The sequence below is a fragment of the Mustela nigripes genome, chromosome 3 (assembly GCF_022355385.1).
Source record: "Mustela nigripes isolate SB6536 chromosome 3, MUSNIG.SB6536, whole genome shotgun sequence".
Taxonomy (NCBI): domain Eukaryota; kingdom Metazoa; phylum Chordata; class Mammalia; order Carnivora; family Mustelidae; genus Mustela; species Mustela nigripes.
Genome location: NC_081559.1, coordinates 134,751,460 through 134,771,666, shown reverse-complemented (window position 1 = coordinate 134,771,666; position 20,207 = coordinate 134,751,460). Strand labels below are relative to the sequence as shown.

At 40.6% G+C, this 20,207-nt stretch overlaps 1 protein-coding gene across 5 annotated transcripts in view; it reads right to left on the bottom strand.

Annotated features, from left to right (window-relative positions):
- The window catches only part of SULF1 (sulfatase 1), a 174,280-nt gene extending 155,451 nt beyond the window's left edge, over window positions 1–18,829 (bottom strand). For all 5 annotated transcript variants that reach the window (XM_059394685.1, XM_059394688.1, XM_059394686.1 and 2 more), the window contains exon 1: window positions 18,553–18,829. The gene's annotated coding sequence lies outside the window, so the exon portion shown is untranslated. The remainder of the gene's footprint in view (window positions 1–18,552) is intronic.
- Between the last annotated feature and the right edge of the window lie 1,378 nt (window positions 18,830–20,207).

The window sequence follows — 20,207 nt, the reverse complement described above, 5'->3', positions numbered from 1 at the left end:
TTAGACTGATGCAAATTAACTGAATAAATTGGCTTCCTAATTATGGTGTATATATTCAAGTTTGTTAAAATTGGTTTAAACTAAAGCGTTTGGAAAGGATCTTTCAAGAAGTGATCTGACATTCCATTGGAGGAAAAGATAACACATTTATTTCACATTTCCTAAGGATTTCTGGAAATGATTTAAGAAGCAAGGGCACGTAAATCAAAGGAAAACACATTAAGTAAGTATGTATATGTCTTGCTTATTTGGAACAGCGTTAATGCCTTACAGAAAACATGGAGCTGCACGGGCATTGCTACGTCCTAGATTCGAAATCACCAGTAGTATTTTCGGGGGGGGGGGGCGCGGGGGGAGGTAGGGGTTGTTTCCCGACCTCTCGAGGCTGTCTTGGGCTTAAGCCCACCAGACAGGTCTGAGAGATGAGCACTCAGGCCGGCCCTTAACAAACAATGTACAGACCAGTCTGTATTCTGTAAGAAGTTTCCACCCTTAATGGGTACAGTGTTGCACACCAGTTAACAAGTTTTTATTGGAAGCTCAGTCTTCTCTTCCTCACCAGCTTCACAGCCAAACTTCATTTAGCTTTTTACCAAAAAACCTAGTAAATTGTGGGAAGAAGCACTTTACCAGTGTTGGAGATTTAATTCGTCTGGGAAAAAAAAAAGGTGTAAATTGCAGGAAAATGTAAACTGCTTTCACATAATTAGTGATGGGGTTTCACTGTTTAGCATTTATATAGAACTTTCTTTGGGAGAGACAGCATTGATCTGGGGAGACAAACTGACTTGGGTCCAATTCCTAGCTCTACAGGTGTGTAGTGTTTTCATCTAGTTTCTTTACTTATAACTAGAATGACTAATAAAGCTTTAATGTGAACAGCAGGAGCTAAGTACTCAGTATCCCTCGGTTTCTCCTCCCTTTTCTGAGAGTCTTTTACGGAGTTCATGTCCTAAGCATGAGTTTGGTATTATTTGCGCTAGTACATTCCTTTTTCAGTAAGCATTAGCCAAGGGGTGATCCTATCAACAGCTGCCCAGGTTTTTGTGTTTATTTTTTAAATCTTTTTATTTTTTATTAATATATAATGTATTATTAGCCCCGGGGTACAGGTCTGTGAATCGCCAGTTTCTGTGTTTAAATATGAATATTTAATTATATAAAGGAAAGCAATAGGGATCTCTTTAAAAGGGCAGTAATTGATAATCACTAGCAGTAACATGAGTGTTACTATTGTGACTTCAGCCTGGGGCACAGCTTTTCAGGGGATCAGGTAAACTCAGGGTGTTGGGGTTTGTGTTAAAAAAACCCAACAAAGCTTTTGCTAGAAAACAATGGGTTAAAGAGACGTAGGAAACATGAACATCCAGGGAATTCAGTATGTGCCAAATTCAGATTGTCCCCTCCAGTGTTTTTGTGGTCAGGGGAGGAATAAACTGCACATACAAAGACATATATGCCACAGAGAGAGTAGCTGGGGCAAAGCACAGGAGAGCAGATTGGGCTGAGAGGGTGAAGAGAAAGCAGGAGCTATGTGGGACACAGACCTGGACACAGCCAACAGCAGGACATGCCCTCTGGAAGGGATGGTGGGGGATATGAGGAGACCAAGAATGGAAAAAGCCTCCTTCTGCAGAATCTGCAAGTACCCTGGTCTGGGGCTGGCAGGTGCATTAGTAAGAAGAATGAGAGGCTAAGAGCCAGAGCCTGAGGCAAGGATGATGGACAGCAAAGGGAGTGATAATGGGCCTTTTCTAAAAGGAACTGCTTTATGCTTTAAACCAGTGCCAAGCTGAGTAACCTGAGACCTGATATGTGACTGACTTCTATGAATGCAGTTTTTAGCCTGAAATTTCCTTACATTGCAGAAAGGTTAAGTTGTGCACTTAAGGTTGTGTGCTGTGCCCGTATGAAGGGGCCAGGATGGGGGTCATATTACTAATGGAGGAAGGAAGAAAGTGAATGTGGTCTCACTTCTCAGCTCACCTAACCATTCTTATTTGAGGAAAAATGTATACAGATGAGTATTATTAAAGCTTTGGAGTGGGAAGAAACCACAAAAAGGAGGGCTGAAACTGTGGTTTGGAAGAAGAGAGGGAAAAATGTATATATTGTATATCCTACCACTTATCCTGACCTCACCTCTTTCCTGACTGGTCTCTTCCTACATCATTGCTCAGTGTGCCAGTGAGGGCACCTGATTTATTTTATTTTTATTTATTTATATGAGAGAGAGAGAGAGAGAGAAAGAGAGAGAGAGAGAAAACACAAGCAACACGAGCATCAGGAGGAGAGGGGGAAGCAGACCCCTGCTGAGCTGGGAACCAATGCGGGGCTCTGCCACAGGACCCTGGGATCATGACCTGAGCCGAAGGCAGACGCTTAACTTACTGAGCCACACTGCAGCCCCATGTGAGGGTACCTTAGAATGTCAGCTGTGTTCACTTTTTATCCCAATTATTCAGAGCAAAGAGAAAAATCACAAAGTCCAATTAGCAGTAAGACTGAGCATCTCTTTTTGTCATATAGACAAGACGGGATCATTTAAGAGGCTATCCAGACCAGGCTAAAGCCATATCTGTCCAATTAATTACAGAGCAGTTCAGCCTTCCAAGGAAAAGTTTTTTTTTTTTTTTAAATGTGAAAATATTTTAAAATTATTTCTTCATTCTGGCTTTGAAAATATGTGTTTTGCTATAGACCTGAGGTTTGGTGACTTGAACCTATTTAATTTTTAGGTTTTATGTTTAAGTATTTAGATCATGATATCTGTAAAATGTGGTCCTGCTTTTTCATCCATATGCTTTTCCATACAAATTGTGTTCTTGGAAAAAATGCTATCACTCACAGAATTTAAAAATTACTGGACATATGATACAGGAATTGGTTAAACTATCAACCAAGCTTAAAGAAAAAAATAGAAATGTGGAATAAGGATGATTTGATGAATGATAAGGTGTGTGGAAATGTCCAGGTGCTGAGTTGGTCCCTGTAGGTCAACCACATCCGTCACATGAGTCAAGCTCTCAGATCCTGTTTCCTTATTTGCATGATGGGGACTCCAGTTCATAGAACTGTTGAAAAAATTTAAATTAGATGATGTATATAAAGCACTTACTTGTACATGGCAGGTAGGTACTTAGTAAATCTGAACTGTCATTAAATGTAATATCAGTAAATAAAGCATAGGCATCTTTCTCAGTCATTTTGTTCTTTACAAGAATGTTCTTTTTTTCTATTGCTAAATACAACATGAGCTCAAGAAGATTTAGATATAACTATTCAGTGTATAAAAAGGCATTGGAACATCAGGAGGAGGTATTGGAAAGAGTACTGGTTCTGGAATTTTAGGACTTGATTATCTATGTATAGAATATGACTGCCACTTAGTGGCTATGAATAATAATGATACACCCCCTTCGTAACCTGTTTCTTAATCTGTAAAATGGGTCCCATTCTGCCTGTGTTACCTACCTCGTTCAAGGAGTCATGAGGATCAGATAAAGTAGGATTGTAAAAGTGATTTGCGGTGGGTGATTTAATAAATAATTTTCAGTTAAATACTGAGTTTTCCTGGGCGAGGGTACTGATTATTGGTGACTGATTGGAGAAAGATGTGATTGTGGTTTATAAGTACTTGAGATGTTAGTTGCTTTTCAGTGTATACAGAAATAAATGTTAAGTTTGGAGGAAGTGTGGAAAAGCAGAGGACCTGGATTGTAGTTCTTCATGGCACCTCTGATCAGCTCAACTTGTGTATGTGAATTATTTCACCCCCCTGTGTCTCCCTAAAAAAGATTGTACTTGAGAATAACTACAAAAAACCCCACTGGGGTTTGGGGAGTTGAGCTTACTCATAGAAAAGTTGCAAGAATAATTTACTCAGGTTCCTCTGTCGTTAACAATTTGCCTCAATTTCTTTCTCAGTTGCTCACTTGCTCTCTCTTCCCCCGCTCACTGAAATATATATATATTTACATATATATGTATTTTTTCCCTTGAAGTTGAAAGTAAGTTACATACATGATGGTCTTATACCACAATGTGTTTCTCAGTGTATATTGCCTAAGCACGTTGCTCTGTTTCTAATTCTTTAAAAGGAGCACCCATGCTTAGTCATGTGATGTGCTCCACCTGGTTGTTAAGATCAGCTCAGTGTTGGACAACACTGTGGAAAGCATAAATTGCTATATAAAACCAAAGGATGTGTATCTCCCAAACTGGGAAAAATCCAGTGACATAGAACTTCAGAGGACTTACAAGTTGTGGTGGAGGACAGACTGAGAAAGTGCATTGCATATGTCTGCAACTAGCTGGAGGTGAGAGTGAACTTTCGAGTCTCTGTGGTGAGTTAGAGAAGCATCAAAGATGCTCTCACACTTGGTGACAGATCTATTGAATTATATTCGTCCTGCAGGGACTTGAATCTTTATGCCCCCCGGGCTTTTTTTTTTTTTTTTTTTTTACTTTAACCGTTTGCCATTCTGGGTTGGTGTTTCTTGGTGGAGATTATGAGAGCATGTTGGAGAAGGCAGAACTAGAGCGCTGTAAGGAGTTTAGTTAGAGCTCAGCTTTACTTTTTCAGGTCCTCCCTTTAAGTAGTGAATGTGACCTGCTTTATGTTCATCAGAGACAACAGCTTGAAATACAAATAGGAAAAAGGAAAGCGTTGTGTTACAGAAGTGTTCAATGTGCAGGCCTAATCGAAGATAGTATGAACTAAGTATTCTCATGAACCAAAGAAACCATTTTCACAGAAACCCTTTTCGACGTTCGCTGTCATAAGGTTTAGCTCTGAGACAAACAGGTAATTATTCTGCCACATTATCTTTACAGTCTCAGCAGAATTCTCCCTTTCATCAGAAGTTGTAATACTGGTAAGTTTGATTTCTTTATAATTCCAACCAGATTTGAGATCACATTCTCCAGTGGAGTGAAATATGACCAATAACTTAAAAATATTTGTGAAAATACTGCTTTTCCGTACACATATTTCTTTCACTGACCTAAAAATCATAATGGTTCCTTTAGATACTTACAACAACAACAAAAAAAGGAAATCTAAAGCACATTTCAGAAACAAAACTGTTTTTCACAAAGTCAAAACCACACTTAAGTATTCTAAATTAACCTTTTATTTTGAATTATTAAATTGTTATTCTTTATAATACAACAAGAAAAAATTTTAAATTAATGACTAAGAAGTACATTTATAATCCAATAATGATTGATTTTTACTTCCCTTGTAAATAAATCAGTTTTAAACATAAATTATACAGATATATAACAGTATATACACTCATGTAATTTATTAAGCTATGAAGAATATTGCTCTTAAACTTCTCTTGGGAAAATTCCAGTACCTGAGTAAGAATTTCAAATATTTATTTCTCAATGAGGTGATGTTTCTGAGGAACAGCTCAATGGTTCTAATGCAACAAGTTTTCCCTAATATTGAGAAAATGTGATGTATTTTGAATCTCTTGAATCACACAGAGCAATGAAATAGGAGTTAGAAGACATGAATTCTGATGCTGATTATTATACACTCTACCTCTTTGGAGTCGGGCTTGTCCTCTCTCAGATTCAGTTTTCTGTGGTGCTTACCCAAATATTGCAAATTCCAATGTTTTAGTTCAAGTAACCTTTTCCTCCAATGTTTTGAAGGAATAATGAATACTATTGTCATCATCATCTCGATAGGATCCTTTCCACTTAGGTTAGAACATGCCTCCACAAAGAAGGTTCTCTATATTAAGCTACATAACTTTCATCTGTAGCAACAGTGCCTGGGTATTTATGTGAGAATGGATTTTCTGCAAGCAGTATACCTGAACAATAAATGCCTTTTCCAGTATTTGTTCCTGTCTCAAAGATTCTCTACAGTACCTGATTATTCATCCTGGCACTCAGCTAGACGGTCCATGGTCACGAACAGAGCTGGACTCCTACCTTCACATTCTGTTAGGTCTTAATGTACAATGGACACATGAACTCCCTTTGGTCCTGGTAGAATTTCACTGACTTGCATTTCTTGGTGAAGCCTAGCCTGTAGAAGTTTCTCTGGTAAGAATGAGTTTTGTGATTTTAGGTGGGTCTCTGAATAGTCTCTAGGTCTCAGTTTCTCAGACTTTACTTCGATGATCTCTAAGGTATATCTCTCCCATTCCATGTTTCTATAGTAATTTATATATCCTTCCTGGAAAATCTATCCCTATTCTAAAGTATTTTTAACAGCTACAAGAAAAAATATCCAGGAATGCCTGGGTGGCTCAGTGGGTTAAGCCTCTGCCTTCGGTTCAGGTCATGATCTCAGGGTCCTGGGATCGAGACCCTGCATCAGGCTCTCTGCTTGGCAGGGAGCCTGCTCCCTCCTCCCCCTCTGCCTGCCTCTCTGCCTACTTGTGATCAATCTCTCTCTGTCAAAATAAAATAAAACAAAACCCTTAAAAAAATATCCAGTAGCTTTGACAGAATGTATGTTAACTTCCTTTTTCTTTTGAGTAATTTAAAGCCTGTCATCTGACTGGCTTATTGTCCTACAACTGAGAATTCAAGTCCTAGCCAAAAAATTTTTAGTTAAATCCTACTACAAAATAAAAAGGCGGGGGAGGATGATTCACTATGGAGTTTATAGGGCATTTTATTTTATGTCATGCAGCGGGTAGTGCATACATCCTTTCAGATGGCACAAGTCTATATATCTGTCACTATCTCTGGAATTCTTGTCTAGCCATAATTTTACAGGTCCTTGGAAACACAATTGTCACAAACTTTTCGGTTCAGCTCTTGATAGAAATTAATTGATAACATAGAATTCTGAGTGGCCGGCATGTGAATGACACCCAGCTTGTATATTTCACATCTAATCAGGGAAGATGGGAATTCTAGTTGGCCTATTGTCTATTTGAATCTGTTTCTGGATGGAATCCAGCTGGCTCAAAATGCAGCCCTGGAAAGTGATATGGACAGAAGATGGAAAAAAAAAAAATTAAACCAGAGAACCAGCACATAAGGTAGTGCCTTCCACATTATCCAAAGAATTGCCTGGTATAGCTGTGGGTTTGTAGCTGATTAGTTTGCTAAAATTTCTCAATAACCAAAATGCTATTTTCTACCCCAATTGTCCTTAAAAATATATGAAGAATAATAATTAATGCAAAATCGTACCTAATTAAGAGCAACAATTATATGACAAGATTTTAATGGTGAGCCCTTATGAGAAGGAATAATTCTATTACTGGAATAGTTCAGAAAAGAAAGTTCCATGGAGGGAATGGGGGTGAAATTTGGACACTCAGAAGCATGTTGGGAGGATGGCCTCCACCCAGAAAACAGTATGAGCAAATGCTTAGTAGTAGAAATAAGTGGGGGTGGATTCTAGGGCTGCTGCACCAGGTTTAGTGAAGAGCAGAAAGCGTAGACATAAAGTGGGGTGGTTCATAGTGGAGAAGATTATGCAGGTCCCTTAATGCTGAAGTTTTTTTAGACTGGATGCTGTAGAAAATGGAGAGATGACTGTTTTAGGGTAATAGCAGGACAATGGGGAAAGAGAGCTAAAGGAAGGTCAGCTTAACAGTGGTAAGGTGAGTGGGAATAGGAAAAAGATTTAAAGAACAGAGTTCAATTTAGCATGAGGTGATTCAAGTCCTTCCTCTTTCCCCCACCACCGTGCCTTTTAGTTTCAAGGAGAAAGTTTTCTTTATTCAGTCTTGTCTTAAGGGAAGGGCAGAATTTGCCAGTAAAGACTAATGTAATCCAGTTGCGGGGGGAGTAGGGGATTGTGAGGTGGGGTGTGGGAGCAAAATGAAGGCAAAGGGGTGGTGGGTGGCGCACTGTACTCCCACTAACTGTGATACTACTGCATCATTTGGCGTATTTTATTTTATTGCTAGTAACATTTAAACTTATTACTTGCCCACCATGAAATATGATTTGCCTGAAGCCAGTGAGGCAGTCCATGGGATATTCTAAGCTCCCATAGAGCATATGACAGTGGCAGAAGCGACTGTAGGAACACTTCCAATTCCACTTCTGAGACTACTATAATGGTTGATCAGAGGGGTAGATCAACAATGGATAATTATTTTTGGAGCAAAATGGCTAATGAACATAACAATTGCTAAATATCAAATGATAGCGTATTTTCTTTCTGGGTTTTTTTTTTTGTTTTTTGTTTTTTGTTTTGTTTTTTTTTTTTTGTCTTTTTCTTGGTGTCAAAAAAGACTCTAACAGAACACATTTTGACTACATTAATATTCTTTCATCTTCCTCACCTCTTAATCTTTGTTTTTGTTTTGTTTCTTTTTCCCTAATGACCACACTTCTACTCAAGACATCTTTGTCCCACTGAGGCAGGTCCAGAAGTTGAACATGGAGGAGTAGAATCCTGAATTAATCAGAATTTAGGTGGTCTGAAATTAAGAAATTTAAGAATATCAGCTCATGTTCCATACCCCAATCTCCATGCAAAGCACATTAGCCCCTTGATCTAAGGGGGGTGCGAGGTGAAGAGATCTGACCTGGTCTTAAGCTTGGAAGCAAAGCCCAACTTTTGTGTTTGCTGCAGACGATGTTTATTGATCTTACTGCGGCACTTGTGTATTACATCTTTTCCCCTTGGTTCATTAAACTGGGTGTCTCATGGAGTACCAATTAAGCCATTAGCTATTAATAGCTTTCAAATATAAACCTGTTCATGCCAATTAGACCATCATGCATGGCAGCCCTGAACGAGAAATGGATCACAGGTGCTGTTCCTTTGGCTGGCATCTCTCCCATAGGAACCAGGGAACATGGTTCAGAAAACTCAGTTGAGTAAAATGAAACAGGCCAAAGTCTTCATTAAAAACTTGAATAGCACCCAAGTCTCTTTTGAGGAATCAGAATGCTGTCAGGTCTCCACAGGTCAATGCTATTCCCACCAATTTCTAGTAATAAGACTACATTTTAATTCCAAATCTTGCTGACTCAAGTAGTGCATCCTTTCAGTCGTGCTGCCCCTAACATCGAGGGCCAGGTTTTGAAATGGCAAATACAATCTGCTTGTAATAAAATTATACCTAATCCTGAAAACTATTCATTGATACCATATAAGGAAGTGACTAAAGCATGACTCTCCTATTTTGAAGAGGATCTTAACATGAAATGTGGCTGAAACAAAGAAAATAAAAGGGCAAAGTGAGAGGGGATAGAAAGAAAAGAGGGGGTGTGTGGGGGGGAAACCTTTCCCAAACCTTAAAATTAAGAATGATTTCTCTTTAGAGTGAATACAGAAGGGAGTGTCTATATCATTTGTAAAACAAATCATTCATACATTCTGCAAAAACGATGTCCAACTCAACTCTTCTAAGGTAGAATCTGAAGTTTTATGAACAGAAGCAACTTAAATATTTCATTTTGTTTTGCTGTGAGACTCTTTAAATGATATGTCCCTCTCTACCAGCATTTTCTTGGTGAAAAGAAGAGAACTATAGGTATTCTGCAGAGGTAATTTATTATGCTGAGTTGGAAATTCATTATTTCCCCCAGAGTTTAAAAACACTAGCATAGTTATTCAGCCAGCCATTTTCTTAATCTGAGAGATCTTTTTTATCTAGGGAAAATGTCATTAAACAAGAAAACAGTTAAGGGGATCCTGGGTGGCTCATTCAGTTAAGTGTCTGAGTTCAGCTCAGGTCATAATCTCAGGGTCCTGGAGAGTAAGTCCCGAATCGGGAATCCCTGCTCAGTGGGGAGCCTGCTTCTCCCTCTGCTGCTCCCCCTTCTCATGCTCAGAGTCTCTCTCCCTCTTACATAAATAAGTAATTTAAATATTGATAATTATGCATTCTATCTTATGTATCATCGATGATCAGAAAATTCGATTTCATGTTTATATTATTGAGGATTTCGATACACACATATATTTGCCATATTTGTATTATAAAGTTATCCCAGGCATACTTATTAATTTACAGATACCAGATAAACATTTGTCCATAATGACCATTTTTCACGTTGGAAATTTTTGATGCTACAAAATGAAATGCTACTTCCAGCACCCCATTTTCCTTAGGCGGTGTCACCATCCCTGTTCACTGGGTCTGATACATCAGCGTCATTTTTGTCACTTGTCTTTCTTTTGTCCTCTATTTGATCAATGATCAAGTTGTTGATACTGTTATTTATTTCTTTATAACACTTCTTACACTTATCCTTTTCTCATTCTCAACATTGTCCTTGGGACTGGGCAATCTTACTTTTTTTGAACTTTTGGTACCATTCCAATTGTCTTGTTCTCTCCTCTCTCTCTCTCTCTCTCTCAATCTCCTTCCATTTTTGAAAAACCTACTGCTTAAACTGCTTAAAGCATCTGTTTAACTCTAAAGTGTAACCTGTCTACTTGTTGTGTCAGAACACTCTAGAATCTAGCCTAATGTAGCTCTCACATGACATGCTTAAGACAGAAAAGGGTGCAGAGTAGAGGCATCAGCGGACCCCACTCTTTCTCCTCCTTCCTAGCTCTTCTTTTCTTCTATCGCTCCTCTTTTCTCCCTTTCTCCCTTCCTTTCTTCCTTCTCGTCTTTGCCTAATGCCTGCCTTCACTGTATTTCCAAAGTGCATCTATGCAAATGTGCTGATTCAAAAGTGCTGTGTTCTAATGTGAAATTGACAAGCCTGGCTTAAGTACAAGTCCTCACTCAAGTGGAGCTTTCTGCCATCTTGGAAAAAGATACAGCTGTGGTCTATGTCCTGTGTTAAGCACCTTACTTTTACTATGCCATTTAACCTTTATAACAACTCTTTTTGGTAACCATATCTCCATTTTATAGAGAAGGAAGCTGAGTGAAAGAGGGTAAATAAATTGTCTGCACAAAGTTTGTAAAGATGGAGATGACCAAGTCTTGGCCAGCCCAGGTTCCCATTCTCCCAATAGGGGGCTCTGTGGATGTCCTTTATATTTATTTAGAACAAATAATTGATATTTAGCCACCACCTTCTTTGCATACTACTAAACAATTGTCTGTGTGTCTGTCTTCTCCTCGCAGCTAAGCTAGCTATTCCTTCAGGGCACGGATAGTGTCATGTATAATTTTGTATTCCTCTCCACACTGGGATAGAAATATGCAGGAAGCTCTCAAATACATATGGAATAAATGGATTAACCAATCGATGGAGCTTTCTTAAGCTTGTTCCATTTGGCTCCAATTCTATATGGAAGGCACATAATGGCTATTGCTTAGGGCATCAGCTCAACTGCGAAAAAGTCATTTAAACTCTTCAGTATTGAGTATATCCCCCATATCTCTTTTACTAAATATAGATATCCTATAGGAAAACGATGGTGACAACACATGTGAAGCCTCCAGGTGTCTCAAATAACAAATATTACATCACTTATGCTTTTATTCGTCGGTTACATTCAGAACAGTTTTCTTTTTCTTAGCAGCATGAAGCTCTCAAGAGGGAAAAAGAAGCACAAGCCTTGCAGGGGCCTCTTTGCCGGAATGCACTTCTTATACGTGCAAGCTGAAAGTTGAAGTTTCGAGGATATCTGGATGCAATGCCAAGCACATCTGTTTACTCGAAGCTTCTATTCAGGGGAAGATTGATTATGGGCAGGTGAAGGGTAAGGGGGAGGCTTTAAACTGGCAGGAAGTCTATTCAGAGGACATGTTGTATTATAGAAAGGTGACTTGGGTGCTAAGCCATATTAGTGATACGAGTTTGAAGATAATATCCACAGGTGCACACTTCTAAATTAATTTAATAAATGCACACTCGGCATGCAGTTAATCTTTTCTCACCACGACTTACTTGGGCATTGCTAATATCTTATAAGAGTCTGACTTTCAGTTTTCTTTTAAATTAATATAGCAGGTGTTTCCACAACATGCCTGAGCCGTAACAACACAACACGAAATTGGACAACAAGACAAAGCTCTCCGCAACTCAGATTTCTATTTGGTTCATTAGGAGCGTTCTATTATTGCTCAGAAAAGTGGGAGAACTCTTAGGCTGGTATGTTTTGGGCTTCTTTCGTCAAGTGAATGGATTCCACAGGATTCTCCTCAGTTCTTGAGACAAACTGACTTTAGGGTTTTTATGAAGTGAAAAGGTTCATAGAGTATTAGCTCTATAGGCAGATGGGAAAACTAAAGCAAAGTCATACTAGTGCCAGGTTTCCATTAGTTGTGGCAGCAGAACTAGTATCTAGGAAGAGCAATTTGTGGCTGAACTGAAGACCTGGACAAGGCCAGCAAAACAAACAACCCCCCCAAGCCCCAAATAAACAAATGAATAAAAACTGAGGAGAACACAACAGAAATACGTGAAGGTCAATAAAAATCTACGTCAGAGCAAATGGCTTAAGAACAGAAAAATTCAATTATTGCAGTTTTATAACATACTGAGATGTGTGATAAAACAAGTCCCTGTCTTACTATGGCCCTCTTTTCTTACAAAAATGTCATGGCTTGTTCCTGAGTTTACTACCCAGATGAACTTTAGAATCCTCATTTTACATCCAAGCAAGAGTGCCCTGGGCCCTTGCCAGTTCCCCAATTCTGCTCCCACCACCAGTCCTATCTCACCTTGTGTGAAAATGTCATTAGCATTACACAAAATGTGGAGATTAATTTGGGGACACTTTACCTTTTACAATGAGCTTTTTTTTTTTTTTTCTTAAAATCCAGAAACATGGTGTGTCTGTTCATTTATTCAGCATAGCATTTTAATATCCATCTCCCCCGCTAGGTAAATGGTAGCATGTCAGAGTCCCTTGGATTCACATTTTCAAAAAATGTAGAAGTGTCTCACAGATTTGTAGCTTTGCGGTTAAAAAGAAAATCAGAGTATAAGGAAAAGTTTTACCCTTGGAAGGTGAAGTAGAGACCCACATTTTATTTATTTATTTTTAATTAACAAGGTTTAGCAGATGATTGTGGAGTAGGACAAGAATCACATATTTTGAGGACAAAGAGAGTGCACGTTGGTGGCTGCCACTGAGGGGAGGTGAGGTACCGTAACTGTTAATGAAGGTTCTCTAGACTGTGTTTGCCGGGAGAGGGAGGGATCTCCAGAAATACTGCCTTGCCCTTTATCTTAGAGGAGTTCCAGTTTTTTCCCTCTCCCTGGCCTGGGGCAGGTGCAGACCAGATGATCAGGATTGGAAAGAATATCCTTTGATCTGTCCCAAGAGCTTGAAAACTGCAGTTGAATGACCAGCGTCCACAGACACGTTTGTGAGGCGGCCTACAGTGCTACGTGAGCTAATTTCTCAGTCAGCTGCCCTTCTGGGCAAGGGCACAGGGAGAAGGTTCGCTGTGTGATGGTGGGTGCAGAGTTTGGGAACAGAACAGAGCTCAGACTGATTACTTTCAGCTTTTTCATGGAACCTGGTTTGGAGGTGAAGGACGGCAAAGGTCCAAGCCCCGTGTTTTGTCTAAATGGTATCTTGCTTTACCAATTACTTCTGGAAGCTTGACCTGACTCCTACAATGTTTTGCCAAGTTATTATTTCTTTCTAAATAGTGGGCCCAAAGGAAGGAAGAGGAGCACATGACCCTTCCCTGAATTCAGCTCCCTGCTGGGGTCCGCTGCTCCGACCCTTTGTTTCCCCCCAGCGCTGCAGCCCAGTGCCTGTTCTTTATTTTCCTTTAATGCAGGACCCAGGACTCTGCTCCTCCCTGCGAAGTGTATTCAACTGTCACCATTGTCCCCCCAGATCCATTAACTCAGTGGCTCCAAACTCCTAAGGCCAAAAGCGGCCACCCTCTCCATCTCCCTCTCCCTCGGTCCTCCCTCTTCCTCCCTTTTCCTGCCCTCTGCAGCTCTCCCCACATCCACCAATCTCGCTCTCTTGAGTTCCCTTCCCCTTCCCCCTGCCTTTGGTGGCAGAAAAGGAAAGACACACCATAAATACATGAAATTGATGACTTACATAACTGAGATGAACACAGTCATGCATCCTGGGTCTCTATCTGTACCTACCAATCTTCTTTCTCTCCCATTTATTGCACATGCATCAAGCTCTAGCTTTCTTTATGTGTTTTCTTCACAACATCCTCAAGGAAGTGTCTCTGTCTCTGTCAGGGGGCTGAACGGTAAGTCACCTGTCCAAGGCCACTCAGCTACTGAGAGGTGGTCCCTGGATTAGAGCACAAGGCTGTCTAAATGCAAAGACTGTACTCTCTTGCTTCCAAAATCATGGTTGAGATTTTATACCATAAGGCGCAGTTAGTAGACTTAATTTCTGTGATAGTTACATAAAGCTGAAATAGATGGAGATATGCCTTTATAATACTCAAACTTAATTTGGGGCAGTAATTCCACATTCTGTTTAAATGGAACTTTTTCTAACCTACTGCAAAATACAACCAATCAGGTGTTATCTTTTTTTCTTTTCTCTCATGGGTGGAGATAGTTATTAGAGCTGGCAAATAACTCTAAAGTGGGGGTAACCAGAGAGAAAAGTGCCTTGCATGTTTGAAAGTTCCTGTGACCTAGTCAACATACACTTATTAATATCTCCCATGGGAAACGGAAGTGGACCAAACCAGTTCCTGTCTTAGGAGACTTCACCCTACCTGATGAGTCAGGGGATAAGATGGCAAAGTAGAAAACAAGATAAGAAGAAGGTCAATATGCTGAGTGCAACCCATGGATCACTAACGGTCAGGTTCGAGGGAAAGAAAACATCACTGTGAGATGTAGTCAGGGGAGGCTTCTTGGAGGAGATGGGACTTAAGCGTGAGAAGGATGAGTTTAGAGAGGTGATGAATGTTTCACACTCAGGATTTCAAACGTCGAACCTGAAGGAAGGATGCCCATGAGGACAGATTCTCATTTGAAGACAAACTAGAAAACTAGAGTGGTTGGGTTAAGAGAAGAGACCAGGAGGGGTTAGGAGCCCAACAGGCCACCTGGGCTACAGGGACCAGGAAACTTGGGCTGCTGCATTGACTTAGTGGAAGACATGGTCGGAAAGTTAGGACCAAATAACGGATGACTAGCATGTCATGTGAAGTGCATTCTGTGGGTAACGGGGGCCCATGTCGTAGGACTTCTCAGCTCAGAAATGCTTTGACCGAAGCAGACTTGTAGGAAGCTCAGTCTGCAGGGATGGACACAAGAGGGGAACGGACCCGCAAGGAGGCTGTTGTCATGGCCCACGTGTGGCACGATCGTTCTGGAGCGGTGGCTGCCGGCCAGATGTGAGAGATGTTCTAAAGGAAGGACTCGAAGAATCTGACGACAGATTAGTTATGGGGGTGAGGGGGATGTTAGAGAGAGGAGGGGGGAAAAAAGCTAACAGGCTAATTCCCCTCCTTCTCAGCATCCTGAGATAGAATTGAAAATAAATAGGAAACATATTTCAGGGCAAACTTTTCCCAAAAATATCTTCTTTCAAATGCCTCCCTCACTCCTGCCCAAGGACCTAACCTAAAGGAAAGGTAAATTTACCATATGGCCATAGAATTAATTTCATACATGAGCTTCTTTTCCCTCAAAGTCAATAATGATGATAAAAATAATGATCTATTTAAAGTCAGCGCCTTAAACATTTTAATCTCCTGAAATGTACTCTACGCTCTCTACACAAAAATATTGTACAGGGGGAAAAAAGAACCAGATGTCCTGACTTGACCCACTGGTTGGCCTCATCCACAGGGCAACGATTGGCAAAAGCTCAGTACCGAATATCACAAACCTTGCTTTATGGATTTGTCAAGAGTAAACCATTTTAAATCTAAAATACAAAAGACCCCCAAACCCCAGTGCATTCCCACATGAATATACAGTCAGGAAAGGAAATGCAAAGTGTCACCCTTGACACTTGTCTCTACTATTGACTATCACAATGGAAAGGACCACAACAATATGCCTGAAATCACATAAATTTCCTTAGAAGGAAAGAGAGAAGAGCCCTTTTAATTATTTGATGAAGATTCCCACTCATAAGCTAGCAGGAGGTCAGTGAGTATTTGAATTCCTATATTTTTGTTTTCCCCTCCGCCCTAAAAGTGGATTTTGCAACTTAACTGGATGGAGCTTTTCAGACTGTTAGCCTCTGAGCTAGCTCACTGCACGCCTAGATAGCAGGACCCATCCACAGTGCACATGGAGATCTGCGCTCCCAGTTATTTTTCCCTTCCCTGGGAGGGCCAACCTTGGTGCTCAAACACTTTTCCAGCTGTCGTGATACTGATGGGAACTTCATGTGTGTTACCAGCGCAAGTGCTGTCAGGAAGAAACCAAATGTCAAACGGAGGTATGTAGAAGTCACCATAAATATGTCTCTGAATGTTTACCATCTGGAACCGTAGATTTCGATTTTGACAAGCAACTGGGATTGCCCTGTGGGCACTGTCTTTTAAGCAGAGCCTTTTAGTTGTGCTAAGTTAACTTCACATTACTTTAGCCTGGCGGGGGGGGGGGGGGGGGGATATAACACACCCCCCTCTGCCTTTTCAAGGTGTGAATTTATTATTTCTCAACTCTTCCTGTTTTGTCTCCATCCTGCCTGATCCTGCATGCAATGGACTTTTGCGGGGGTGGGGGGTGCGGAATGCTCCCAGATTGTCAAAATCCTGGGCAAGGAGCCTGGTGGTCAGTCTGGAACAAGAATGACATCTGCTGCGGGGCTCCCACGGCTAAACGGAACTTGCCTTTGTTAGCTGCCCACACCACACCTCCGTCGTGCGAGGAGAAACTTTACTTTCTTAGAAAATACTTCTGTGCTAGTGAAACGTGCCGTGGGTGGTCAGCCCCATACCTGTTACCTGATGTGCTTGGAGTCCTAATCCTAAGGGCACCCGAGATATGAGATACGAGTTTGCCTTTCTGTCTTTCTGTTTTTTAAGCCCCGGTTCCATTGTAGAGCCATAATGGAATGACTGGAATTCCAGAAGACTTCAGTTTATGAACTTAGTCCTATTTTGGTTATGTAATATTGGGAATCGGATCATACTCGGTCATAATAACTGCCTGCTTATATATGAGGAGACTTTCTCATTGAGGGCTTCAGGACCAAAACCAGAGAACACCGTGAATTGAATCACAACTGAACACCATGCTGAAATATTTTTTCAATCGTAACTTTTTAAAGACAAGATGAAAAAAATATCAACTGGCAGGATGCAAGAAAAAAATGTATACTACAAGTGGAAACATAATTTTACAGGCATCTTTATGCCGTTGAACAGAAAAATCACAAAGCTCTAGCCATAAATCCTGTTGTTCAGCCTATTAAACAGCTCCTATTTCAGAATAGCTGCTATACAGTTTTATTCATCGAATTTCTCACCTGCAAAGGGTAAGGACAGTGTTGGGTTTCTCTACCAAATGTGAGAGTCCAGTAGGAGTAAGAAATCTTGAGCACCACGGGTATGTGAACGTGGGCGTAGGAGGGCAAGTCTGTCAGGGGGGCAAAAGAAGGGATTCATTGACTCACCTAGCTCCACCAAAATTTGGAAAAGTGAAGATTTTACTTTTTTGATCCCTGTAAAAACAAGGCATCGGTTTGGGAGGCCTTCTTCACATCACGCGTTAAATGTAGTATGTATGTCCCATTGGTACATTTCAGGTCGATTTAATTTGGGTGGGTGCTTTTAGCAGATGGGTTATCTTACCAGCTACTCACATATGTGCTGAAAACTCATTTTATGTTGCTCAGGGGCCAGATGACCATTAATTTCCAATGACTAATTTATAATTAAAACCTTTTCTTTTAACTGTTTATAACCCAGCCAGAAAATCTATTTCCATTTAATTAACACTTCAGATAGCCTGTTTAAAACCCATAAACGTAGTGACTTGAACGATCCATTACAGAGATGCTACTTTAGTTTTCAATGACTTGTAAAACTTTCACAAACAGATCTGCAAATGAATTACTCCATCTGCTCCCCTGCAGCTGTAGGAGGCTAAACTCCGTTAAAGGGCATTTTCCTACTTCCTCCTTTTCTGCTTTTCCTCTAGCTCTAAGCATTTTTACTTTAAAGCCACTCTCAGCTGCTCAGAGGGCAGCCTCTTCTCCTCAGGAGTTTCCAACCTCCAAATTTTGCTAGAAACCCTTGAGTCCGTCATAAATCAATTTTAAAAATTGATTAAGAAAGCATCTCCGTCTCTGCCAGCAAACTCAGAAATAGACTCCCGAAAGGATCTTTACAAACGGAGCGGTAAAATGCAACAGTTTGAAAGTGCATTTTAATTTGGAAGGCTGAAATAAATGCTCTCTTGGCCGATCCGTCCTTCCCGGAACAATTTACAGCTCCTGTCTGGGGGAGGCAACGAGGCTATTCAAGCGTACAAACACCGCTCCAAAAGACATTTTCTTAGCTACACCTTCAAGAGCAAGGCAGGAGTAGTGTTAGTTCTATAAAGACAGCCAAGCACCAAGCTATGCTCACTGTTATCTGTCCGCCGTACAATAGCAGCATTGATAGGGTAGCCACAACGGGCTTTGACAAGTGTGCTGTGCTAGCATTCCATTCAAAACTATGTTAAGAGAGAGAGAGAGAGAGAAAGGGAGAGAGAGAGAGAAGCATTCAATGTCTTTTACTTTACCTGAAAAAACTGCCTTTCTTGTGGCTGCAGAAAATGAATTCCTCCTCTTCTCCCAAAAGCAAAGTAGTTTCCTTGCCCGCAACTCTCCCTTGGAGAAGACCACACAGCTCCAGCAAGGCAGCCTTCCTGCTCCTAATCCCCACTCGAATGTGATGACACACACTAACCCCAACCATCTGGTGCAACACGTCCTCAAGCACTCAGCACAGTGGTGTGTCAAGACCGGCTGCCCAATCCAATTGCTGGGGCTGGGTGTCTCTCACCGACCGGAGGCTGAGGGCAGGACTGAAACTGGAGGTCTGAGAACTCCCAGTCAAGTAACCTGAGATTTCAGAGAGAAAGGACGGCTCCAAAGAGAGGAGGAGTGGGAGGTGCTAAACAGAAGGTGGAGGGAATGAATTATTCTGGTGGCCAGTTGTGCGTTACTTTTCACAACTCCTTGTGCTCCCCGGGGACCACTGGGACCCTCTGAGGGATGCACGGAAACACCAAAAATCTTTCCCTGCCAACCTGGTGAGGGCAATCTTCCCAGCGAGGCACCTCCGCTCCCCCCACACCGATATACACATACACCACCACCACCCCCACGAGATAAAAGATTCATCCTGACATACTGATAACGTGTTAATGTAGGAGTAGTTTGCACTGAAATGTGACATCTACAGTTTGAGATCTAAACTCCTACCTTCCTTTGATTAGATCATGGCTGCTTCCAACATTCCAGGGACGGGGGGCGGGAGGGGGGCACCACTAAGAGCAGAAACTTGTCTATTCCCACATACAGCTTTTCGCTCTTGGCCACAGGCTGAACTTCAGAAATGGTCAATGAAAATCAGTTTAGTTTCTACTCATGTAAAATAGCACACACTCCCATAGATAAAGGTGGCTTTTTTAATCACTTGCTGCTTTCACAGACATCTCTTTGTAAAAGCCCTGGGTACCAGAGGGCTGCACTCTGTCATTGATTATTTTTATTGGCTTCTAGTTAATTGCACTTATAATGTCCATATAGTTCAAACAGCTCATTAACAATTTTGCTTTGAAATGTTTTCAATTTTTGGTCATTTCGATACCTCCTTCTTACGTGCCTTTCTTTCTTTCTTTCCTTTTTTTTTTTTTTTTTTGAGTTCTCTGAACTGTTTTTACAGAACTAATTACGTTGATAGCAGTCTGAACCAGAAAATGGCTATACTTGTTACAATGCTTTAAGGAGATACCTGGAAAAAAATTAATTGCTACAAATCTCACCACTTCAAAAATGCCATCAGACATCTAAGGAATTTCGATAATCTGAAAAGGAAAACAGAAATTTGAAATATTATCAACTCCCTGACAGTGTCTGTGCTGAGCCAACATTTTAAATACTACATCTTCTGAATTTCTTTGAACTGGGATGGGGAGTGCAGGCATAAAAACCAAGAAAACTTAAAATTTGCTCAAAGTGTTAAAATCTAGACTGCGAATCGATATAGCTCACGTTTGGAGCACCAGTATCACAAAGAGAATTATTTCAATAAGTAGCAAAATTGACTTGACCAGCTTGTTTTCTAAGGCATTTTTATGTGTTATTATATTAAGATACTTGAAAATTACTCCTGGTGCAATTTTTTGAAGTACAGAATTAAGAACTATAATTTTCAGACAGTGATTTTTTT